The sequence below is a fragment of the Scyliorhinus canicula genome, chromosome 4 (assembly GCF_902713615.1).
Source record: "Scyliorhinus canicula chromosome 4, sScyCan1.1, whole genome shotgun sequence".
In the NCBI taxonomy this organism is placed as follows: domain Eukaryota; kingdom Metazoa; phylum Chordata; class Chondrichthyes; order Carcharhiniformes; family Scyliorhinidae; genus Scyliorhinus; species Scyliorhinus canicula.
This window is the reverse complement of record NC_052149.1, coordinates 68,322,819-68,341,760: the sequence shown is the minus strand read 5'-3', so window position 1 is coordinate 68,341,760 and position 18,942 is coordinate 68,322,819.

The following is an 18,942-nucleotide window of genomic DNA, read 5'->3' as shown; positions in this document are numbered from 1 at the left end:
TGAAACCTCTTCCCAGAGTCCTTTGAGGGAGCAACAAATTCCTCAAAATGTCCTGAGTTCTTCTCTCCTAGTCCCAGAGGGTCCAAAGTTCGATTCACTTCAACCTGGTCCTTTGAATCGGTCTTTATTGAAGCGTCCTCATTTTCCTTGCAGTCTAGTCATCCTGAAACTTACACTCTGCTTTCCAGCAAAGCTAATAGCAATGATGCTAATGGGTTGTCCTACTGTGCAGATGATGATGTCCTACCAGGTGCAGACAAAAGCTTTCATATCTGTAAAAAATCTTATCAAAATGTGTACTGAGGGAGATTGAATCACCCAACACTATGACTCGGGGAGAGAAAGAAAAGGAGTTGGAATTGAGTATAATCTATTGTTGTGAAAAAGAGAATTATAGAAATGTAAATAGTTAAAGGCATAATTTCACATTGTTGTTGAAAAGTAGAATAGTTTACTTGGGATGAGGTGTAGTATAATGGGTTAACAGAAGGGATATGCATAGATGATGATATTCTACTGACACCAGTTAGTCTTGAGAGAGAGGTTAGAATCATGACTAGGCACCATGTGCCTACTCTCTAACCGGTTAAAAAATAGTACTAATAAACGAGTGTTAAGCAGATACCAGAGTCTATGTTCCATGCCTAGTCTAAGACAGAAGGACCTATATCCATTCCCCATCACCAAAGCTAACCTGATTGGCCTGTAGTTGCTAGACTTATATTTACTCTTTTTTTGAACAAGGTATTAGATTTGAAATTCTCCAGTCCTCTGGCACCAAGCCTGAGTTCAAGGAAGACTGAAAAATTATGGCCAGTGCCTCCGCAATTTTCATCCTCACTTTCTTCAGTATCTTTGGATGGTTCTGGTGCGTTATCAACTTTAAGTAATGACAATATTTAATGTACTCATTAATTTGGCTAATACACAAAGACTATGGGCGCGATTCTCCGCACTCACGCCGGTTCGGAGAATAGCGGGCCGCGCAAATTTTCACGGCGACGCTGGTCCGACGCCCTCCCGCTATTTTCCGAACCCCGCACAAACTACACGTCGGCATTCCCGGCAAAGGCCTCGAACGCGCCCCCGACACGACCAGAATCGCTACTTATTGGCCCCCCGCTATTCTCCGGCCCGGATGGGCCGAAGTCCCGACGTCATCACGCACTGTTTTCACGCCGGCCAACACACCTGCTTTTCAAGTTCGTCAACCAGTCGTGCTGGCTGACGAGAGCTTCGAGGAGGTGAGCGCACCGCTCAGCGCACTGCTGGAGTCTGGCCACAACGGGGAAGGCATCCCCGAGAACGGGGGGGGGGGGGGAGTGTGGGAGACGGAGGGGGGATTGTGGGAGACGGAGGGGGGAGTGGGGGAGACGGAGGGGGGAGTGGGGGAGACGGAGGGGGGAGTGGGGGAGACGAGGGGGGGAGTGGGAGTGGGGGGGGGGTGTAGGGAGAGAGTGCGCGAGTGACCCGTCCAACCCCGGTTACAAAATGTCTGCCACCATGCCATGGCGTGCCGGTCACGAGGACACGGCCGCTGGTTGCCCTGTGGCTTACGGACACAGGCCACTGACGCACCGGTGAAGAGGACGTAGTTAACTGCCCGTTGGATGCAGAAAGTGACCAGGGGTTAGGCTGCTCGCGTGTCAGCAGTGCGACCAGGCCACCGGGACACACAGGTATCCCGTGGCAGGCGGCTGCCGAGGTGTCGACTAACCTCCGTCTAACATGTCCCGTTTCTCTGCCCCCCATCACCCTTCTGTAGGTTAGCACAATGTCTGTGAACAGAACGGCTATGTTCTGCGCAGTGGTTGGGGCCGCTGCACTGCATTTGGAGATGCAGCAGCATCCACAGCCACAACCCGCAGTGGATGCAGGGCCAGCTGCAGCAGCAGAGGGAAGGGCCGAGGAGTTGCTAGTCGTTGAGCAGCATGGGGGGGAGGAGGAGGAGGAGGGGGAGGAGGAGAGAGTGAGGCGCCGACCAAGGCCGAGGGTGTACCATGTCCGGATCTCTTTCCAGACAATGACGGACATCACCTGCAGGAGGAGACTCCGGCTGCGTAGGCGGACAGTGATACATATCTGTCACCTCGTGGCGCACCTCGCCCCACGTGGAACGGGGGGAGGACACGCGATCCCGGTTGCCATCAAGGTGACGGTCGCTCTTAACTTCTATGCGACCGGCTCCTTCCAGTCTCCGAGCGGGGACCTCTCCGGGATCTCCCAGTCATCGGTCCACAGGTGTATCCGGGATGTGACCGACGCCCTCTATGCCATCGCGGTGCGCTACATCACCTTTCCCGAGGACCGAGCAAGTCAAGACTCACGAGCTCGTGGATTTGCCAGCGTGGCCGGGATACCGATGGTGCAGGGGGCAATCGATTGTGTTCACGTCCCCATGCGCCCGCCTGCAGGGGACAGGGAGGTGTTCACAAACAGGAGGGGGACATACTCCATGAATATCCAGGTGGTATGCGACCCCCCACATGAGGATCATGAACGTCTGTACAAGGTTCCCAGGAAGTGTGCATGACTCCTACATACTGGCGCAGTCGTACATCCCTGCGATGTTTGAGGGGCGTCCCACCTGGCTGAGGGGCTGGTTGCTAGGCGACAGGGGTTATCCGCTGAGGTCTTGGCTGATGACGCCTATACGGAGGCCTCAGACCAATGTGGAAACACGATACAACGAGGCCCATGCAGCAACCAGGGGTGTGGTGGAGCGCTGCCTTGGTCTCCTGAAGATGAGATTCAGGTGCCTGGACCGCTCCGGAGGGGCCCTGCAGTAGCAGCCCGACAGGGTCGCTCGCATTGTTGTGGTCTGCTGTGCGCTGCACAACATCGCGATGCAGAGGGGAGATGACCTGCTGCAGGAGGCGGAGGGAGAAGCCAGTGGCAATGGTGCCAGCACAGAGGAGGAGGAGGAGGAGGAGGAGGAGGAGGCTGGCGGAGTGGCGGGCGCAGCATGCAGACACGACCCAGGTGCTGGTGATGTCCAGGAGGCGGCACGACGGACCCGGCGAGGACGGCGGGCACGCGACGCCTTGGTGGCAGCACGGTTCACGCATCGCATGTGACGTCCCCGCTGAACACCAAACCACCACCTGCATCGCTAGTCATGCAGAGGGTCAACACACAACTGCCACCAGCACAGCCCCCCCCCCCCCCCCCCCCGCCCCCCCCCACCCCCTCTCAGTGTACACTGCTCCACTTAGACATCACCCTTACCACTGGGTCCAGACGGTATGGTACAACATCGATGGCTGTGTCAGCGGGTGTGATCAGTGCCATGTGGAATGATGACAGGCCGCTCTGCGAAGAGCTGTGAGCTCAGAATCGTTAGAGAGTCTGACCCATGGCAATAGCTGAACCATCCACCTTGGTGGCCACTGAGATCGTCACGGGCACTCTATCACGTGCCCGCGTGGGCTAGCTGTGAGAGGGGGTGGGGGGGAAGGGACTGCACACCCGGCACCGAAGTTTCACCACTCGTCAACCCCAGCGACACTCGGTCACCCTCATGAATCCTGTGGCTGTGGAACAATCACACGGTATTACAAGTAAGGTGGAACAGTGCGTTTAATGTGAACAAACATTTACAGGTGCCCTAGCCCCTACAACTAAACTGTGCCCTTCACCCGTGCCAACTTACTCAGTGTCTATCTCTGTTGCCTTACGGGCCCTACCACTACGTCTAAGTGATTCCCCAGATGATACAGCAGGAGTGGAGGAGGACTGCTGCGAATTGCCCCCTTCGACTAGTTTCTCCTTTGGCAAGCGTTTCCTGGGGCGACCCGGCCTTGATTGGCCAGGCTGCTCTGCGGGCGTCTCGGGTGACGTTGTGGCACCCTGCTCTGCCTGCTGCCCACCTGATGCACCAGGAATGGGACGGGGGGAGGCCGAGAATTCCGGGACGTCCTGTGATGGAGTTAATGGGACGGGCCCCGAAACCTCCTCCTCCCTCGGGGAGCCCGGTGGCCCCCGGGCCTCACTTTGGGACAGAGGTGCGAGCGGGGAGGTGCCCCGTCGCGCCACCGACACCTGGCGCTGTCAGTCCTGGAGGCCTGCAATGGTATCCACCAGGATCCGAAGGTTTGCAGAGACGGAGTCCAGGGCGTTAGACATTCCCGCCGGGGACTGTGCGACCTCAACCTGTGAGTGCACAATGCCATCCAGCACGTGTGTCAGGCGGTTGATGCTCTCCGCGACTGACTGCTGCGACTGGGCCATGACCTGCTGAGACTCGACCAAGGCCCGCAGCGCGCCGGCCATGTCGTTTTGGCTCTGGCACATTGCTGCCTGTGAGAGGGCAACCCTGTCCAGGGCCGAGGATGACGCCCTGCACGTGAAGCCCAACGTCTTGCATAACCTGACCCATGGCCGAAACCATTTCACCCATTGCCTCCACCGCGGATGCCACCCGTGCGGTGTCGGCCTGGGTTTCTGCCATGAGCGGCACCACTCCCTGCTCGTGGACGCGGTTCGACTCCTCTAACAGCGTCTGCAGAGTCTGGAAGACAGCCCTCATCCCGTCATTGTGTCCCTGGGTTTCTTGATGCATCGGCTGTGCAGGTGGGTTGAGAAAGTCCAGGAACTCTGAAAACGTCTGGGAGCCAGCTGCATGCTGGGCCTGGCCTGGCCTCCGCCAGTCCGGGCCCTCGGCTGCTCCGACCTCCACCTGCTGTACCTGCTCAGCTGTGAGGTGCGACCCAGACTGTGACCCAGGAGCCTCATCACTAAATAGGCCAGCCGGGGTGAGTGTCTCTGGGATGGTGGATGGTGTGGGAGATAGCTGTGCCGCAAGCTCGAGATCGCCTTGGGTGGACGCCTCCTCGATGTCATCGGCCCGCTGAGAGGCCGCAGGGCGTTCGCAGGCCATTTTTTATCTAGCGGTGTCGCCAGACGGCCCTGGTCGTTCGGCATCACGTCCTAGGGAAGAGAATGAAACGGGTTATTTAGAGACGCTCGGGGACGGTCCCAGTGGGCAGAGTGTGAAGGGACAGAGGATGAGGGAGGTATCCCAGTGGGCAGAGTGTGAAGGGACAGAGGATGGGGGAGGTGTTCCAGTGGGCAGGGTGTGTGAAGGGACAGAGGATAGGGGAGGTGTCCAAGTGGGCAGGGTGTGTGAAGGGACAGAGGATGGGGGAGGTATCCCAGTGGGCAGGGTGTGTGATTGGACAGAGGATGGGGGAGGTGTCCCAGTGGGCAGGGTGTGTGAAGGGACAGAGGATGGGGGAGGGGGGTGTTTGTCATGCAGGGTTGTCTCACTTGTTGCAGCTCCGCCAACCTCGCATTGCGCGATCTCCCGAGTAGCAGATCCGCCAACAAGGTCCAGGGCCCTCTGCTCAAAAGTGGTGAGGGGCCGCAGGATGGGCGAACCCCCTCCCGTCTTGTTCCGCTCGCGGGTGTTGTGAGCGGTCTTGTCCTGTTGGGGGAGGGGGCATAGGTAGATTATTACAATACGGCAGGTATCAGCAGTCCGTTCAGATACTGGTACAGTTTGGGGGTCAAGTTGTAATAAGACAATTGCATCTCTCCACGGGGGCCAGAGCGCTGGGTCTGTGACAGCTTTGTGAACCACCCTCAACTCACTCTGCCACAATCCCCCTCCACCCCCCGTGCCTAGGGGGGGAGGTGGGTGATTAAGTAAAGGGGGGGGAGGGATGGTTGTGACCCGGGGGCACCCTCTTGGCACTTACCCTGGCAGACCTGGTGAGGTCGTGCATCTTCTTCCGACATTGGTCAGCTGAACGAGGGGACTGCCCACAGCACTGACGGCAGCAGCAACCTCACGCCAGACCTGGCGCACCGCGCTGGCAGGGTGGCGATGCCCTCTACGCGGGCAGATGATGCCCCATCTCTGCTCGATGGAATCGAGCAGCATCTCCACATCAGCCTCCACAAATCGCGGGGCTGCTCTCCTCAGCTCCGACATCTTGGCCTACAGTTTCTGTGCTCGCCCGCGCCTTTTTACGGCGTCGGGTGGCGTCACGTGGGCATGTTCGTAGCGTCGCCGCGTTCCGGCGTCATCGCGCACGTGATTGATGCGGCCCCATTCCTAGCCCATTTCCCGGAAGTGAATACCTCGGGAAATGGGTCGTGTCGGGCCGTCGCAAAACTCGGCCGTTTTCACGGCCAACTTCGCGATTTTCCGCGGGTGCGGAGAATCGCGCCATATTTGTTTTGACCGAAATACATCAACTTGATCCGAATCATTGCTTTGGGTATTCATCTGCAATAAATTGAAGCAGCTTGACTCTTTGTATTGTCAGATTGTTTGGTTATTTTGGAACTTACTGCCTCGCAGGGCCATTGTGTAACTAAGGTGGAGGCAGATAGATTCTTGGTAGGCAAGGAAATTGAAGGTTATCGGGGTAGATGGGAATGTGGAATTAGAAAGATAAACAGATCAGATCTCATTGAATGGTGGAGCAGGTTCGATGAGCTGAATGGTCTGTTCTGTATGTTTGCCTGTACTAACAAGCATAATAATTTAAAAAATCAAACTTTATTAGAAACTCGAATTCATTAGGTGTCCTATTTGTAGAATGGAAGAGTGCGAAATCTTAGAGATAGGTCACAGCACAGAAAAGATGCTACGATAGTACGACGTGGAAAGATTATACTATGTTATAAAAAGAGCTTACATGCAACATAAAACTGAAACCTTGAGAATGTCAGTGGGAATTGTTCCTGCATATAAAAACACTAAACTAGTCAGTCTAGTCTCTGAGGAGATAAGACCTTGGAGCCTTTAGAAAAGTAAACAAAGATTTAAAAAAAAAATAAATTTAGATTACTCAATTATTTTTTCCAATTAAGGGGCAATTTAGCGTGGCCAATCCACCTACTCTGCACATTTTTGGGTTGTGGGGGCGAAACCCACGCAGACACGGGGAGAATGTGCAAACTCCACACGGACAGTGACCCAGAGCCGGGATCGAACCTGGGACCTCGGCGCCATGAGGCAACCATGCTAACCACTTGTGCCACCGTGCTGCCCCGAGAATCAAGGCTGCGATCTTGCTGCGCATCCCACTGACCATCCACATTGGTTCCTGATTCTGCCACCGGCCATATGGGTGCCCCCACCCTACCACCCCCGCAACCCACGCCCAACCCCTGCACTTCACCCTCCGCCATACCACCACCCCCCAACCACTGGAACATCACGCAGCCCATCCAAGGGCAAGGTTCACAGTAGCCCCTACAGGGGAGCTTCGGACATTGACCACGGAGCATACCGCTGGCAAGGGCAGCGCCAGCTGATGGTACCCCTGGCAGCAGGGATGGGCAACAGGGCCAGAGGCCTCCACCGATGGAGCCAGGGGTGCAGTGATGGCGGGGGGGGAGGGGGGGGGGGGTGCCTGACATGTAGGGCTGGGGCCCACAGTGCCAATCGGGACCATCGTTGGGTATGGGGGTACACACCATTCTAACATGTCGGCCTTTTACCCCCTGCAGAGAATGGATATTGGAATTCAACCAGCAATGATGGCCTTCCTCCTGGTCACCGCAGCCCTGGGGGATGCACAGTGCGACATATTTGCCAGATCATGGCGCACCTGGCATAGTGGGGGAATGGGAGAGGACACCCGGTCCCGGTGACCATCAAGCTGGTGGTCGCCCTGAACTTGTAAGCCATGGGTTCCTTCCAGGCGACAAGTGGAGACAGGTCCGGAGTCTCACAGTCTCACAGCTCGGTGCACAGGTGCCTCCGCACCATCACAGGGGCCCTATATGCCCAGTCGGCACAGTACATGGTCCATGGGATGGAGGACAATGACAGCGTGATCTGCAATGAGCACTGGTGCTCTGCCTCATTTGACAATGTTTGACTCGTGCCCACAGAAGCACTTTCCACGGTCCACCTGGGTGATCCCTGCATGCGAGCTGACCATTCCATCACACTGCCTCACCAAACCCTTGGGGTGGTGGAGGTGGGTACATTGGGGTGGGGGGGGGGGGGGGGAGAGGGGTTGGGGTGTAGAGGGTGGGCGTGGGGTACCGGGGCGGTGATTCCTGCTTGCGAGCTGGCCATCCAATTACACTGTTCCATCAATCCCCTGGGCTGCCAACCCCTAACGTCTGACAATTCCACCCACCATCTCCCCTGCGCACCCTCTGCGGCTAGCCTGGAGCAGCCCACCCATCACACCCTTCTGACAGAGCACCGAGGCAGGTTGTAACATTATGCACAGGTGCTTAATGTGAAAACATACATACGGATAGGTCTTATGAGGAAAGGTTGAGGGAGCTAGGACTTTTCTCTTTGGAGCGGAGGAGGATGAGAGGCGACTTAATAGAGGTTTATAAGTTGATGAGGGGGATAGATAGAGTGGACATTCAGAGACTATTTCCTCGGGTGGATGTAGCTGTTACAAGGGGGCATAACTATTAGGTTCAGGGTGGGAGATATAGGAGGGATGTCCAAGGTAGGTTCTTTACTCAGAGAGTGGTTAGGGTGTGGAATGGACTGCCTGCTGTGATAGTGGAGTCGAACACTTTAGGAACTTTCAAGCAGTTATTGGATAGGCACATGGAGCACACCAGAATGACAGGGAATGGGATAGCTTGATCTTGGTTTCGGACAAGGCTTGGCACAACATCGAGGGCCGAAGGGCTTGTGCTGTATTGTTCTATGTTCTATACAGATTTGTGTCCTAGCCCCTATCGCTAAGCTGTGCCCTATACCTGAGCCACCCTAACTGGCGTCTACCTTTCTGGCCATATGCGCCCGACACTACACTTAGGTGGATCCCCAGGGGGCACATCAGGAGTGGAGGCGGCCTGCTGTGATTCCCTCCGTGACCTGGGACCCCATTGTTGGCCGTCTTCTGGGGTGACCGGGCTTGGATGGGCCCGGCTACTGCTCGGGCATCCCAATTGACGTGGTGCCGCCCTGTTCTGCTCGCTGCCCATGTGATATGCCTGGGACAGGAGGTTGGGGTCGGCGGTGTGAGTATGATGTGCTGCGGAAGTCAACGGCACAGGCCCCATCACCTCCTCCTCCTCGGGGTGTCTAGTGGCCCCCGGGCTACTCCATGGGACTGGGGTGTGAATGGAGCTATCCCTGCAACTCTCCTGCCTCCTGGCGCTGCCAGTTCTGGAAGCCCGCTGCCTTTTCGACCTCGTCCTCCTTGGCCTGTTGGGCGGCTCGCTCTCCACCCTGGGCGGTTGGAACCTGTTTCCCTGTGGCATGTTCCGCTTCTGCAGCTTCCTCCTTCTGCAGTGCCAGCTCATACAGCCGCAGGGCATTCTACAGCGCTGCGGCGACGAGCAGGAAGGCCATCATTGCTGGTCGAATTCTAATGTCCATTGTCTGCAGGGGATAAAAGGCCAGCATGTTAGCATGGTGCATACCCCCATGTCCAACCAGATCCACCGAGTTACATGGTGGCCTGATTTACACTGCGGGCTTTGCCCCCGCGCGTTCCCCCGCCACAACTGCACCCCTGGCCCCATCGGTGGCTGGCAGCGTGGGGGGCCTCTGGCCCTGGCTGCTGTCCCTGATGCCAGGGGTACTGTCGGCCGCACTGCCCTTGCCAGGGAATGCACCGCAGCCCCATAGGGTTAGTGTGGCCGTTGCCCTCGGTGGGCCACCGGCGGGTGGCGACCGGGTTGAGTGTGGGGGGCGGGGTGGTGGAAGGTGGGGTGCAGAGGTGGAGCGGTGGGGAGGCCCATGCGGCCGGTGTCACTCTGCAGAACCAGGGGCCAAGGTGGGCAGTCAGTGGGGTGCGCAGCAAGTTGGCCACAGTCATGGCGGTCCATGCCTAGGCACCACCCCAGTCCCATGGGGATCAACCCGGCTACTTGACCAGTTTCCCCCCCCTCTCATTACCCTTCCTCCCCTGGCCCTGGCAGGGCCCCCCCCCCCCCCCACCCCAGACAGCCTGGCCAATGCCCGGCCCGGTAGCCCACGGTTGCACCTCTCAGTGTCCTACCTCCTCCTCTCCCTCCCTTATCAGCCATGACGCCGGTTACATGATTTTCAAAAGCACAAGTGAACCATGCCGTCGGGAACTCAGCCCATCGGAGGAAGAGAATCGCAGAGGCCCTGGAGAATACCGGCTCGGGCCCACTAATGGTATGCTAACGGTGTTGACTGTACGTGCGTTCCAGTACGCATTGACGCCGCTGTCGAGGTGACGGAGAATTGTGATTCGGCGTCAAATCGGCAGCCGTCACGATTTTGGCATCAAAACCTATTCTCCGCCCAATCACGTTTCGCAATTTTGGCATCAGCCAATGAGAATCCCGCCCATGGTGTTTTTTGTCCACTTTAGGATACTGCCCCTGTACCAACAGAGGGACTCGAGAGGGAAAATAAAGGAATCCTACTGTTTTTTCCACAAGAACTTCACAATGGCAATGAAGGTGATGAGACATAGGAAACATCGCTTTCAGGTAAGAAATGTTTAGAAGGTCTTTGTCAACTTTTTGCAGACCACAGAATATTTTAGATTAAAGAGTTAGGCAGCACATTGAGGGTATAGGTTGTTGTTATATACACAATGGGGCACTTCACCTTGGGATTAGCAAGAGGAAAGCCTGCATGATGTTCACAAACATTGATCTTCCCAAAATAACCACGCAAAGAAAACAATGTTAATCTCAGGTCATTACAAACAAGCCTTTCTTTGGAAGAAATTGGATCCCAGATCATAGATCATGCATTATTACTGTGTTGCTGAAACAGGTGATATTGCCTATGTCCAAACTTCATCCCTTTGATGTGTACCTCAGTTTCTGGGGCTGGGGGCAATTGGGCTGCAGGACTGATTGGGCACCCTTTAAAGATGGTGCCCCAATATCTTTGGAGCCAGTTTCCAGCTCTACAAGGCCACGCCCTGCCATTGTGATGGCGTAAACCATGCCCGCTCATGTATTTTTCTCTAAGAGGCTCATACTTCAGTGAAAAAACTGGGGCTGGATTCTCCGATTTTCAGACTCAGTGCTGACGCCAGCGTGGGAGCAGTGCCGTTTAACACCAGAAAAAATGACCAACAGCTGCACCGATCCTCTGTCCGGTGGAGGGCTAGCAGCCGGGCAGTGTAAAGCCCCCGGCTTTAGCTGCGGATACGGCCGGAGAATTGCCGGGTCCGTGGCCATGCTGTGCAACATGATGCGGGACACGTACGGACCCAGCCTGCCAAATTATGTCCTCCTGCAGCCAGCCTCGCCAACCTCAGCACACCCCCAAACAGTACCCCCAGCCCTCGCCAAAGTCCCGCCCCGACTGTGGCGGCGCTGGACTCAGTCCCTACCGCAACGCAGGGTCCACAAAACAAAATACCATAAGTGTTCCGTGCAGTCGGGAACTCAGCCCATCGGGGGCGGGGCATCGGGGCAGGGCCTCAGGTGACGTCCTGAGGCCGTCTGTACGGCGTACGGCATACTCCCAGAGCATGCCGATTTTGAGGGGGCGTTGGCACAAACGGGGTTTCTCTGGCCGATCGCTGAACATGGTTTCGGCGTCAGCGACAGGAGAATCCCATCCCTGGTCTGCGAAACTGGAGAGTTACACACCAGTTTTCAGTCGGAGCCTGACACTGCCAATCTGTGGCAAGATTCCGTCCATAGAAAGTTGTCAGAGCTGCTAGAGTTAGCAAGATCATGATTATTTTCAGAGTCCAGAGCTCTAAAGTTGAGTCTGCCAACAGTGACTATCGTACTTTAGGTTCAACTTGTGTGAACACTGTTTATCGCTAAATTGCTGGGAAACGACCACAAACCAACAACCGCAGTTCCACAAATAGAGTTATGACTTGTGCAGACAATGTTCCCAATGTGGCAATGCTTATCTACAAATGGTGTAAAGCCTCTGAAAAACTCAACCACTGTACTCGTGTTTGTGGCCCATCAGCACATTCAACAAGAAAGACCAATGCCACAATGCCAGCCTCCCCCGACAGGCGCCGGAATGTGGTGACTAGGGGCTTTTCACAGTAACTTCATTGAAGCCTACTCGTGACAATAAGCGATTTTCATCTTCATTTCATTTTCATTTCACATAGTTGTCACATGCACTTACCATAGCAAAGAATGCATGTCAGGTTCCAGTATGTTCTAAACTTTCAGTCAATACTTTGAAAATTTGACACATACAGACTGTTAACATGGCTGCTGCAAGTCCTGTGACCTTTAGAATTTTTATATTCAGACAGTATTAAGTCTCAAGCGAAAACCTAATTCAATATGAACAGTCAGAGCTATCTGGGCAATTCACACATCCTTTGTTTAAGAATGGATAAACAGAAAAAGACTATTTCATCCGATCTGACCCCTGTTTCACCCTGAGAAAAAAAGGGGACATCGAAACTCAATGTGTGTAAGATGGATGAGAATGGATATAGCAACCTGCTGTTGAATTATGATGATTTTTGTCATTCAAAATAAACCGGGTGATCTCAATGTGTCAAACAGAATGAACAAACAAATAGAATGAAAAGAATCAAAATAGATGGAATCCTTTTGTTTGTAAAAAGTACTTTGAACTTGTGGAAGTCACATGATGAGGTAACCATTTTAACATTAGCTTATAAATCAGCAAAGAGCTGCTTGCAGACAAAGAATTCCACTGAAAGGTATGAAGCCAGCTGCACGTCATCCAAACCTCACGGTAGCATGGTGGTTAGCATCAATGCTTCACAGCTCCAGGGTCCCAGGTTCGATTCCCGGCTGGGTCACTGTCTGTGTGGAGTCTGCACGTCCTCCCTGTGTGTGCGTGGGTTTCCTCCGGGTGCTCCGGTTTCCTCCCACAGTCCAAAGATGTGCGGGTTAGGTGGATTGGCCATGCTAAAATTGCCCGTAGTGTAAGGTTAATGGGGGGATTGTTGGGTTACGGGTATATGGGTTATGTGGGTTTAAGTATGTTCTATGTTCTAAGTAGGGTGATCATTGCTCAGCACAACATCGAGGGCCGAAGGGCCTGTTCTGTGCTGTACTGTTCTATTCTATTCCATTCAAACAGCAAAGCTAATAAACAGCAATACCTTGTAAGTGGGAGATCTTAATAGAAAGAAATATTCCCCAACCTGTTCCTACTTCAAATTAATCAGAGAACCAACCTCTTTGAAATTTGACTTCAAGAAACCGCACAGCCTTATGAACATTCTTCACTTTGCCAGACCTTCAACCTTTAAACATTAATTTCATCCAAGAAACTACATGCCTGCCATGAAGGCGACCGAGGTAATTATAGGCTGTAACAGTATATTACCTTCAAATTTGTTGTGCAAGAGATGTTTCAAATTTGTGTGTAAGAGATGAGTGAGTGAAACATTGTGTCAAATGTGGGGTAAGTGTTTGGGAATAAATAACCTGCTTTGTTTTTAAAATCACAAAGAAGCTTGCTGCTAGATTTATTTAATTGGGACAATCACCCTGCAGGTAAGTAAATGCATACAAACACACTGATCTTGGGGAGTAAAGGAAATACAGAGGTAGGGATTTTCCCACCACATCACGCCCAGTGTGGAGACGGGTGTGGCAGGTGAATGATGTGAGAGCCTCAAATCATGCTTCGCACCAGGCGTGAGATTTTCATAGGATTTACAGTGCAGAAGGAGGCCATTCGGCCCATCGAGTCTGCACCGGCTCCTGGAAAGAGCACCCTACCCAAGGTTAACACCTCCACCCTATCCCCATAACCCAGTAACCCCACCCAACACTAAGGGTAATTTTGGACACTAAGGGCAATTTATCATGTCCAATCCACCTAACTTGCACATCTTTGGACTGTGGGAGGAAACCGGAGCACCCGGAGGAAACCCACGCACACACGGGGAGGATGTGCAGACTCCGCACAGACAGTGACCCAAGCCAGAATCGAACCTGGGACCCTGGAGCTGTGAAGCGATTGTGCTATCCACAATGCTACCGTGCTGCCCAGGTTCATTTAAATATTAGGTTCATTTAAATATCCCATCGCCGCATTCACCCTGTGCCTAGAAGTCAATGGCCCGCCTACGAGGCCTCAACCGGGAACCAATTAGTACTGGTTTGCACAAGCATGGACTAGATGTGGTGGCACCTCGGGGGAATCAAGGACAGGGCAGGGTAGTACCTAGGCATGTCCCCTGGCACCCAGATACTTTGGTAGTACCAGCCTAGCACCCTGGCAGTGCCAACCTGGCACTGCCTGGGGCCTAGATGCCAGGTTAGCACTGCCAAGGGTCGGGGCCTGGGCGAGCATGCCCATGAAAAAGGGGGTGAGGGGGACCGCTGAAAGGTTAGATGGGGCTCCTAAAGGTGGGGGGGGGGGAGGGGAAACATGGTAGAGAGCAGGCAACCTTTCAAATTTGCTCCAGATCTCTTGAGGAGCTGGTCCTGCTGGAGAGTTCAGTTCCCAAGTACCGAAAAAATTTCAAAGTGTGGCCTCGAGGGGGAGGGAACTCCCCAAGATCGTCAAAAAACGACTGAGGGTCATTGAATAGCAGTCTCCATCTTGACATTGCAGCCGTCGTGAAACACCCCGCCAAACAGTGGCGGACTGGGTCTAAAAATATTGGTTGCCAGGAGACAAAGGGGGCCCACCCACAACTACAATGCTATCATTTAATTTTCATAACAAATAAATCAAATTTGCAAAAAATACATATGGAAAAAAGGGTACAATTAAAATTTTTGTGGAAAAAATGTGTATTTCTTAGTAATTACAGTGTACATGTACTGTACATATTACTGGCAGTAGATACCAAATGTAAATACGGAATGTTATAATTTAATTTAAAAAATTTTTTTTTTTTAAGTAATTGGTTGATATTTTTAAATAGTTTACTGCACAATTTACACATTAACAGATAGTTCAAAAGCACAATAGAGCATTGCATGCAGTCCACTATATTAAGAGCAATCGTTTGTGTTCGCTAGATGATTGTGCGAATCTGCCAATAATTGCTTCTGCATCCAATTCATCTAACAATTCCTTTTCAATGGATAGCAACATGTATGATTCCAAATTCTCCTCAGACAGCAAATTTCTTAACCTTGTCTGTATGATCTTTAGCTTGAAAATGTCCTCTCACATTGGACTTGAGTAACTGATAGTGTGCAGATGACTTTATAAAGTTCATTAAGGTTATCATATGCCTTGTCATGAAGTCTGTTGGATGCCAGAATTGTTAGTACACACGATGGGCAAGTGCTGCAAATTTTACAATTGTTGCAACTGGAATCCATATTCTCACCATCATTAAGCAATAGCTTTAATACATCAAAGTTTGAAGCAAAAGAAAACAATTCCAATATTACTTGATCTTTGCTGATTTATGGAAACAGCTTAATAATACCTTCCAATGCTTCATCTTCAAGGCCCTTCTCTGTAACAGTTTTAAACTTTGCTGGGTCCAAGCAGGACAAATCTTTATACATCTGTTTGTGTTGTACAAAGCGTGATTCTAGTGACTGGACAATGCGATCCATTATTAGGTTAAACACATTTACTTGAAAATCAGCTAGAGAATCTGAGGAATTTCTTTCATCATCAATAAGCTCATCTGCCATTCTTTTCTTCTTCCTCTGCCTCTTAACTGGCAATGCTGTTTCCAACGCATCAATTTCCAATGTTTGATTTTAATTCTTATTCATCTGTGAAATCCTGTCATTACATTTATTTACAAATTCCAAAGCCTTGCTGTGAACTTTATCAAATGTTCTTGTCTGTTCCTTCAACTTTGTTGTAGCTGAATCTACCAAACTCTATGCAGTAAACATATCTAAACCACTTGTCTGTAGATAACTTGATAACGGGGTTGTAGTTTCAAATATATACAAGTAAGTAAATGCTATCAATATGGTTTCAAACTTTAGAAGACTTTGACGTAAAACATTTGCTTCATGTTTTGTTTTTGCATCAAACTTTTCTGAATCTTGTATCATTGATAAGCATGTCAATAGATTTACAAAGGTACTGGCAGCGGCATCATCAAAACGTCCAAATATAGTTGTTGCTGCATTGGATTTTCCTGACCATCTGGCCTCACCAATTAGCTTTAATCATTTCATTTTTTCTTGTCCTAGATGTTTTCCAACAACCTCTATCCATACAGCCATTCTCTTGTATGATACTTTCACAAAAGTTGCTATATTCTGGAGCAGATTGAAAAAAGAAACTGCAGGCACACAACATTTTGTTGTTTCAGTTATCACCAAATTCAAGACATGGGCATAGCACCATATAAGAACATGTTGAACAGCCACATCAGCAATTTTACTTTGTAAACCATTATACTGGCCATGGTAGCTTGCAGCGCCATCAGTGCTATCAGATAAACATTTTTGGGGGTCAATTTTAAGATGCTGTAATGTTTCAATCAATAGATCAAAAGGTCCCTGTCCTGTACCATCATTACTTGGCACAACTGAAAGTAGTCGCTCACAGATAATACCTTTAAGCACATACCTAATAATAATGCTAAACTGATCGATGGATGAATTTTCTTGTGTTGAATCAACCTAATAGAATAATATTTTGCTTGAGAAACTTCATGACTAATTCTTTCTTGTATCATATTCTTCATAATTTTGATTAACATGTTTATAGTTGTTTTACTCAGGTACGTAACAAGTCCACCAGGGTCTTTACTTTGAGCCTTTCCTTGTTGCTCTAATCATTTGATTCTTTGTTTAGACTTGTTTTGCCATCAACTGCACTGTAGCTAAAAAATTGCCATGATCCAGAACATCATTATCTAGAGTGTAGGCCGATTCATTTCTGTGACCTCGAAAAGGAAGTGCTTGCTTGCCTAACATCTTTATGATGTCTATAATCCTCATGACAATACTTCTCTGCTTCAATACTTCTTCTTTCCTTTTAATTAGTGAATCTGCAAAAAATTTATCTAAGGTGCCATCATTAACCACACTGATATATTGCTGACATTTGCTTGTGATGGATTTTGGAAGATTCCAATAATTGATCTTTCATTTTCTTGCGTCGGTTCATTTACAGGATGTGCTTCAGAAACCAAGTCATTTATGCTTGAAGGAATATCTGATTCCCTGTCACTAGTTGAAGCTATGTGTTCAGATGTTGCAACTACAGGCAGTACAGATACCGGAACAAGGAAGCCAGAAGAAATATTGGGCCTGGGTTGATTAGTAATGGATGCACTTGTATTTGTCTCTACATTCAAAGTAGCTCTTCTCTGTTCGTGTAACTCGCATGTCATTGCATCATCACCATGAGCATTGTTTCTTGCTTCTTGATTATTTGTTGCAGAACTGGATATTGATGTGGATTGTGCTTGTGGTATTATAAACTCTGTAATAGGCCTGCATCGCTTGGCTGATTCCTTCCTTTCTGCTTCTTTTTGTTCTTTGCGTTTTAGTGACCCAGATTTATGCTTTTTCTTTTCCATGCTGGTAGGGGTAATATTCCTGAAATAAAAACTTAATTAAAAATAGCCCACATTGGGAAAAATTAATATTGATGATTGCAAGAATAACTTGAAGGAACGCCAGATAAACCCCTACTTGATAAAAAATATAAAATAACTTACTTACACTTCAATAGGCTATGTTCATTAGTCAATACTACTGTGGCCTATGCAGTTTCAGAAGAGGAGAAAATCCACTGTCCAGTGTTCACACCAGCAAGCAACTGAGACAACTGTTGAAACTTAAAAGTTTGGTCCGACTATAGTAAGACATTAAGAATGGTCCCACGACCAAAGTTAACATGTCCAGTTTGATACCAGTGTAGTGTTACAAGTCGCAACCCTTTGAGTTTACCGATCATGGCTTATCACTTCAATATCTTTGACCTCATGATTCACGGTCAAAGGTACCACTTCTCCTTTTCGGTGACCTCACGACCCTATGTACTGCTTGATATCCTTTCAAGTTGCCGACCATCTCAAATCACGAACTGTAACTTTATCTTTAAATTCACACACTCTTGCTGAAAACGTGGATTTCCAACTATGTCCGACCCAGGTGAACCAGCCGCCCCTCCCCCCTCCACTCCTTTTCACATCCATTTAACACTGCTTCGTTCCTTCATACACTGAGTGATTATTTGTTTGTTTCTTTATTGCATTTTGATTTGGTATTGCTCTTTTTAAAAACAATTATATTTTATTAAGTTAGAATACAAATCTCAGGAAAGAAGTTGGAGATTTATTTATCTAATTAATTATAATTTTTAAGGGCCCTTCAGAGATTTACGGGCCCCTTCTTGGCTCCCCGGGCCCCGGACCAATGTACCGGCTGAACCAAGACTACTGCTTGATATCCTTTGAAGTTGCCATCTCAAATCACGAATTGTAACTTTATCTTTAAATTCACACACTCTTGCTGAAAACATGGAATTTCCTTAATTATGCCCGACCCGGGCCCCCCTATTCCATATCCTTCCACTACCTCCCCTGCTTTGTTCCTTTTCATGCACTGCTTATTTGTGTCCTGTTCTCTTTTTTTTCTTATTCCTTTTTATTACTAAAACAGTTGTCGGTGTTTGTTTCTTTATTGCATTTTTATTTGATATAGGAGGCCCACTTCATCGGGGCCCACTTGCCATCGGGCAAGCTGACACCCTGGCCAGTCCGCCACTGCTGCCAAACGTGCCCAAGTACGCACTTTGTCCTGTGAATTGTGGTTATAAATTCTGTTTAAGAATATAGTCAATGTAAAAGTGAATGACCTTGAATGTATTTTGATGTTTTCTTTCAGACACCGCAATCAACCACATGTGACCAGCTCAGACATAGATGCGTTGATAGATACAGAAGTGTTTCAATGTAATTTAAGGCAAAACATTCAGCAAGCACCAGAGCAAGCCTGCAAACACTGCAGATCCTACAAATGTGCAGGATATCTGGAGTGTGCTTGGAGTCATTAGAAACGTTGCTTCATTCCTGACCTCGTATGTTATCGGTCCGACCAGGTGATCTGACAAAAGTGGTAGTGGATTACATCACACAAACAGGCTGGACACCA